Consider the following 7,681-nt stretch of genomic DNA (forward strand, 5'->3'; position numbering starts at 1 on the left):
TAATTGAGAGTTGTTGTAGAGAAAGGACAAAGAATTCAGAGAGTCTCAACAATAAGTTAAAATGAGAAACTATATTTTCTCTTACAAAATCTTTCTCTTTATGTGTAAATTTCTGTACAGATTGAAAGAATAATTCTTGTAACTCTGGCCAAGCACAACTACAGTTTTACCTATAAAATGTGTTAGTTTAAACACTACATTTCCAAATAATCATAGCAAAATGAGAAATATAAAGGGTTCTTTATGTTTAATATCTGAAATATGTCATAAGTAAAATACCTGTCATTCTTCCCTTAGTAATATTTGCAAGAATACCTCTATGAAAGCATGCTGTTTTCTTTATAGTTCAATCTTTAATCTATTATTATTTCATTTCATTTTTGGTATTATGACTAATATTAAATATCATGCACATTTTTTTGTTAATTAACAATTTTAAACCAAATGGCTGTTAAAAATATGAGAAATGTTGGAAGGTAATTTTCTCATGTTGGTATTGTTCTCATATCTTTGAATTTTTAGTTCTTTGATTACTTCTTTATAAACCATGAAAATTTATTTTCCTCATATTTTTTATAATAGAAGCATTATACAAACCATTCAGTTTTGTTCTGATAATTAAATGTCATCTAAACCTTTATTTATAAGATGTTTTATAATAGTTAATATAGTAAGCTGTATTAACTAATTATTTAATTATAATTTAGGATTCAATGTACTGAGCACATATATGATAAATAAAGTATAAATTTACCTAGTTTAAAAAATCCACTCTGCTTTTTATATTTCATAATTCTTTCATTACATTTAAACACTAACTATCCCATATAGTCTGTGTTCTTTTTCATAAATACACAACGTCCATTTTATTCATTTACAGTTGGTATGATTAAATACCATGACCAGGGCTTATCACAATAGGTAAAGTTTACTTTGGCATATGTTTTCAGATATGAAAGAATCTTTCATTAACGGTTGTATGTCAGCAAATGTTAGAAATAGTAAAACTAAAAGGAAGATGAGAATTTTCCTCTGTTACAAGTAGAAAAATGTGAAATAAAGTGGAAGCCATGTGATATGCAACGTTTCAAAGCCAGCCCCTATAACATACTTCTTCCACCATCTATATAACCTACTATATCTTCTCAAAGTCCAGACTTAAAGAGATTAATGTATTTTAATGCCTAATTCTAAAGGAGACATTTCTCACTTAAACAATTATATGCAGTTACTGATATCAGTGTGTGCATTGTCTATATCCCTAAAATATAAAATTCCTTTTCCCAATAGTGACCAGAAAGAAGCAGATAGAGTTCTTAGCTCACACTAGGATTGTCTAGAGATCTCGTTCCTGCATCCTGAGATTTGTCTTGAATTCTCTTGAGCTGTTCTCATGCATAGAGTTATAGCCATTATCAAATCACATGTAAAATTGAATTTATATGTCTCTAAAGCAGACATTCTCTATAGTCATGTACTATATTTGATACAATTGTTCCACTACTTCCTCCTACATGAACTCTAACTATTGAGAGTAGGGTGTGCTATTGTGGTTTAAGGAAGAAATTCAACACTTAATATTGAGAATTTGTACAAGTGATCCCAAATGGTTAGTGCTGTTAGCAGGTCTTGTGTTGGTGTGAGGAAAAAGTATATCATCACAGAGAGAAACTCAAAGCTAGTACCTCCAATTAATTCTTTCTGCCTCGTGCTTTCAGTTCATAACGTGAGCACTCAGTATCCTGATCAATCTTATAAAAGGGACCAAAGAAGCAAGCTAGTAAGATCCAGAAATGAACCCACACACCTATGGCCACTTGATCCTCGACAAAGAGGCTGAAAACATCCAATGGAAAAAAGATAGCCTTTTCAACAAATGGTGCTGGTTCAACTGGAGGTCAGCATGCAGAAGAATGCGAATTGATCCATCCTTGTCTCCTTGTACTAATCTCAAATCCAAATGGATCAAGGACCTCCACATAAAGCCAGACACTCTGAAGCTAATAGAAAAGAAACTGGGGAAGACCCTTGAGGACATCGGTACAGGGAGAAAGTTTCTGAACAGAACACCAATAGCATATGCTCTAAGAGCAAGAATTGAGAAATGGGACCTCATAAGGTTACAGAGCTTCTGTAAGCAAAGGACACCATCAAGAGGACAGATCGGCAACCAACAAATTGGGAAAAGATCTTCACCAATCCTACATCAGATAGAGGGCTAATATCCAATATATATAAAGAACTCAAGAAGTTAGACTCCAGAAAGCTGAACAACCCTATTAAAAAATGGGGTACAGAGTTAAACAAAGAATTCTCACATGAAGAACTTCGGATGGCAGAGAAGCATCTTGAAAAATGCTCAACTTCATTAGTCATTAGGGAAATGCAAATCAAAACAACACTAAGATTTCATCTTAAACCAGTCAGAATGACTAAGATTAAAAATTCAGGAGACAGCAGGTGTTGGAGAGGATGTGGAGAAAGAGGAACACTTCTCCACTGCTGGTGGGGTTGCAAATTGGTACAACCACTCTGGAAATCAGTCTGGCCGTTCCTCCAAAAACTGGGCACCTCACTTCCAGAAGATCCTGCTATACCACTCCTGGGCATATATCCAGAGGATTCCCCACCATGTAATAAGGATACATGCTCTACTATGTTCATAGCAGCCCTATTTATAATTGCCTGATGCTGGAAAGTACCCAGGTATCCCTCAACAGAAGAGTGGATGCAAAAAATGTGGTATATCTACACAATGGAGTGCTATTCAGCCATTAGAAACAATGAATTCATGAAATTCTTAGGCAAATGGATGGAGCTAGAGAACATCATACTAAGTGAGATAACCCAGACTCAAAAGGTGAATCATGGTATGCACTCACTAATAAGTGGTTATTAACCCTGAAAACTGGAATACCCAAAACATAATCCACACATCAAATGAGATACAAGAAGAAAGGAGGAGTGGCCCCTGGTTCTGGAAAGACTCAGTGAAACAGTATTCGGCAAAACCAGAATGGGGAAGTGGGAAGGGGTGGGAGGGAGGACAGGGGAAGAGAAGGGGGCTTACGGGACTTTCGGGGAGTGGGGGGGGGGCTAGAAAAGGGGAAATCATTTGAAATGTAAATAAATTATATCGAATAAAAAAAATAAAATAAAAATAAAAATGTCCTACTTTCTAATACCAACTGTGATTAAAGCTAGACTCACACTAAATCAAAGAAAGTTTACTTAATTTAAAAAAAAAGAAGCAAGCTAGTTAACCATTGTAATATATATATGTGTGTGTGTGTGAGTGTGTGTGTCTGTGTGTGTGTGTGTTTGTGTGATATATATATATCACAAATATATATATATATATATATGTTTCATGGAATTATACATATATATAATTTAGTCATGCTTAGTTTAGCAATTATTATTATATATGTGTGTGTATATGATTTCAAGCCAAAACTGAGTACAGAGACAAGAAAAGAAATTACATAAATGTCAAAGAGAAGATGAACAACAAGGTGATGTTCATTTCTTAGAATTATTCTTCTGAATGGAAGGGTATCCTCATTTATAAAGGAAACAAATTGTACCAAAGTTTTAGTTTCCATTAGCCTTAGGAATTGATAGTGGGTAACTTCAATACATCAATTGCAACAATGGAGTTGTCATGTAGACAAAATCTAAACAAGGAAATACTGTAGACAATAGACAATAATGAACAAAATATTTTTAACATACATCTACTGTACCTGCCACCCAAACCCAAAGAATACAATTTCTTCTCAGCACCTCATGAAACATTCTTTAAAATTTAAAGATTGCTAACAAATTAAATATTAACAGAGAAAGAAAAGTTAAATAATCCCATTTCCTATCAGACCACCAAAAACTAAATGTTAATTTAAACAAAAGAAATAACTGAAAGTCTATGGACACACAAAAACATAAATAAACTCTGTATTGAAGAACTGATGAGTCAAGGTCGAAGATACAATCCTCAACAGAGGATTTCAAATATTTAGAGACACTTAAAAAATTACCTTTATCATTAACTATCAGGGAGACACTATTTGGAACTACATTATGATTATAACTTTTTACCTATTAGAATGACTAATAATTTCAAATCCCAAAAAAATTTACATGATACAGTGAAAAATCAAATCCTTTATAAGGATTTGAAACATGGGGAACACATTTCATCCTTTGTTGGTAGAATTGCAAAGCAGTACAGCTAGGATGAAAATCAATATAAGGAAACTTAATTATTCTACAATAACACACAGCTTTATCACTTTTGAGCATATTCCCTTAAGTTTCTACTTTGGTACCACAGAGTAACTTGATCAACCATCTTTATTGCATCTTTATTCATAATAGTAAGAAACTGTAAACAGCATAGATGTCCCTCAACTGAAAAATGAATTTAGAAATGTGGTACAATTACCCAATGAAATAATTTATCAGCGCTTAAAAACAATAACATACTTAAATTTGTACACAAATGAATGGAACTCAAGAAGATTATACTGAGTGACTTAGTTCAGATACAGAAAGACGAACATGGTATGTGCTCTCATATAAGTGCACAGTAGCTGTTAAGGAAAGGACACTCATGCTACAGAACTCAGATCCAGGAACCCTACGAAAGACTCTCTGGAATCCATAAAAATGACACTAGCAGCATCTTTTTGTAACTGCAGATATGGATCCTGAACTGCCCATCTTCTGTAACCAGGCAAAGCTCCTAGCAGTTTATTTATGGAACAGACTCCCAGTCACAAAGCCTTTGTCGTACAATTTTTCCTGCCTACAAAATGTGCTCAGGTAATGGAGGCCCAGCCATTTGGAACTAGTACAATTTAAGGTCCATGGCAAAAGAGGAAAACCATGTCTGACACTGTTTAAATGGCCAGGATCCAGGGGCAGATTAGCGCAGAAACATAGTGAAGAATCAACTATGGCTATGAAAAAGAGTCAATTAAATGATGAGAGGATAACTCATTCTCAATTGAGAGGGAGAAGAAAGCAACTCCAAGTGAGGGAAAAGGGAGAAACCTGGAAGGGAAAGTAGACTGGGTTGAGGAGAGAGGGTCAGATGCGGGAAGTGGAACCTGATCTGACACTGAGGAAGGTAAAATGACTGAAGCGCAGAGGTCCAGCAAAAAGAACGGAAACAGGCAACTTAGGGAGGTATGAGGTTGTGGGAATCCTCCATAATCTACAAGAGATATGGGAGGTGAGAGACTCACAGAAATAAAATATAGGAACCTTAGATGATAAGCTTGAGAGTATGAAGAGGGAACTTATAGAACTAATCTCCAGGAAGAAGACAGGGTTTCAAAAGAGGGAGTGTGTGGGGGGGGGGCATCCACCATTCATACCTCTGATCCAAAATTGTTCTTTCTCAAAAATTTACAGGGAGTAAAATGTTGAAGGGGCAGAGAAATAGAAGTTCCAATGACAGGTTCAAAGGGAGATTCAGTACAAGAGGATGTCTCAAGGAATGACACTGTTACTGAATGCTCCCAAAATGGACCTAGCATGACAGAATTCAAGAAAACCCAGCAAACAACTGAAGGTGTCAGTATTAGATATTCGAAACAAATCAATTTACAGAAGCAGCTATCCCTACTGTTGAATTAGTTAAGGCTAAATCAAGCTTTGCTGACCCTGTAAGAGAACCAGCAAACTCAATTATTCTGAACCCAGATTATCTCTCAAACTCTGGACTACCAAACAGGCAATATACATTAGCTGATATAAGGCCACTAGCACACAAAGAATATAGACTGTGTGTCTAGAATTCATTCAGAGATAATGCATCTAACCCTCAATTAAATGGAGACCCCAATGAGTTTAGAAGTCAGGCAGTGTGAGTGTGTAGGGACATCTATGTGGGGACAGTGAAAGGGAAGCAGATATTGGATGTGGAGCAGTCAGAGGATGGACAGTGTTTGGCGGGGTGTTATATAAAATATTAAATGTATTACAATAATTAACTAAAATATGTATAAAATAAAGAAAATATTAATGTCTTGATTTATATTATAGAATAGAATATAATTTCTAAATTCTATAAAGAATGAAATAATGATATCAAGTGTAAAAATAAAAAATTATGTATTTGACATAATTAAGATAGGCATTTATATAATATTTATCTTAACAAAGTTACTGGTTTTTGTAGTAACTTTAATATTTTGTAACATATATTTATATATCACAAAAATTATATATAATATTCAATCATTCTGCTGCTAATTTAAAACAGCAAAGAGCATCATCAATAGGCCATAAATGCAACCTATTAAATGGGAAAAGATTTTATCAACTCCACTTCCCGTAGAAATATTATCAAACAAAAAAGGATCATGAAAAATTAGATATTGAAACAACAAATACTAAAGTTATAAATGGGGTTACAAATGTAAATACATTATTTTCTGGATAGTAACCCAAAAATATTATCAATTCTTAGCTACGAGGGAAATGCAAATCAAACCTAATATTCCTTCTTAAATGTGAAAGAATGGAGAAGATTAATAACACAAGTGACAACTCATGCTGTTGAGAGTGTAGAGCTGGTGGGAGTGAATAGTTTTTACACCCCCTATAGAAATCAATTTGCAAGTTCCTCAGAAATTGAACGTTGATCTATTTCAGGATAAAGATATACTGCTTTTGAGCATGTACACAAAGGACATTTGATTGTACCACAAGGACACAGCATTACTATGATCATTGTGAATTTATTCATAATACGTGGAATGCAAATACCACATATATCACTCAACTCATTAATGGACCAAAAAAATGGTACATTTACACCATGAAATACTTCTCAGTGGTTAAAATTGATAAGTAATTTATAGGCAAATGATTAGAATTAGAAAAGATTATTCTGAGTTGGAAACCCAGACATAGAAAAGAAAACATACTATATATTCACATCTATGTAGATGTTAGGGTGTAAGTAAATGGTAATCAAGCTAAAATCCATAGATCCAGAGAGGTTAGTTAGGTAAGGATAAAATGTATACCTTTCATTTGTGGGTAAATGACCCAGAATAAGGTTTTCAAATTCTAATCATTTGCCCTTGAACTACTTGTTATAAATTTTAACAACTGAGTAATACTCCATTGGGTAAATGTACCTCATTTTTTTTACAGTAATCAGTTGATATATATATATATATATATATATATATATATATATATATATATATATATATGGTATTTGCAGTTCTTGTGTATTATGAATTAATTCACAATGAACATATTTAAGCTGTATCCTTGTGGTACAATCAAGTGTCTTTTGGGTACATATTCTGAAAGCCTGCGTTCATCTTACCCTCTCAACTGACAAATGAAGTATATTTACAATACGCCATTGAAGGCATATTGAGATCCACAGTTAGTGTGTTTTTGAAGAGGTTCTTGATGTATGAGACCCCCCAGGAGAATATACTATTATAAAGAACATTGTCAGTAAGACTGGGTAAGTTTTAATGAAGTAAGTCATGATGGAGCCCACAATGACTGTCCTGATGGAGATCCTGGTGATGGCTACCTTTGTTGTTGTTGCTGCTTGAAAATCTAATAAATTTCATCGTTCGTACTCATGCACATAGTCAATTGGAGGTAAGTATTTTTTTGCTGTCACTAGAGATTTGAATATTGT

The sequence above is a fragment of the Apodemus sylvaticus genome, chromosome Y (genome assembly GCF_947179515.1).
Source record: "Apodemus sylvaticus chromosome Y, mApoSyl1.1, whole genome shotgun sequence".
In the NCBI taxonomy this organism is placed as follows: Eukaryota; Metazoa; Chordata; class Mammalia; order Rodentia; family Muridae; genus Apodemus; species Apodemus sylvaticus.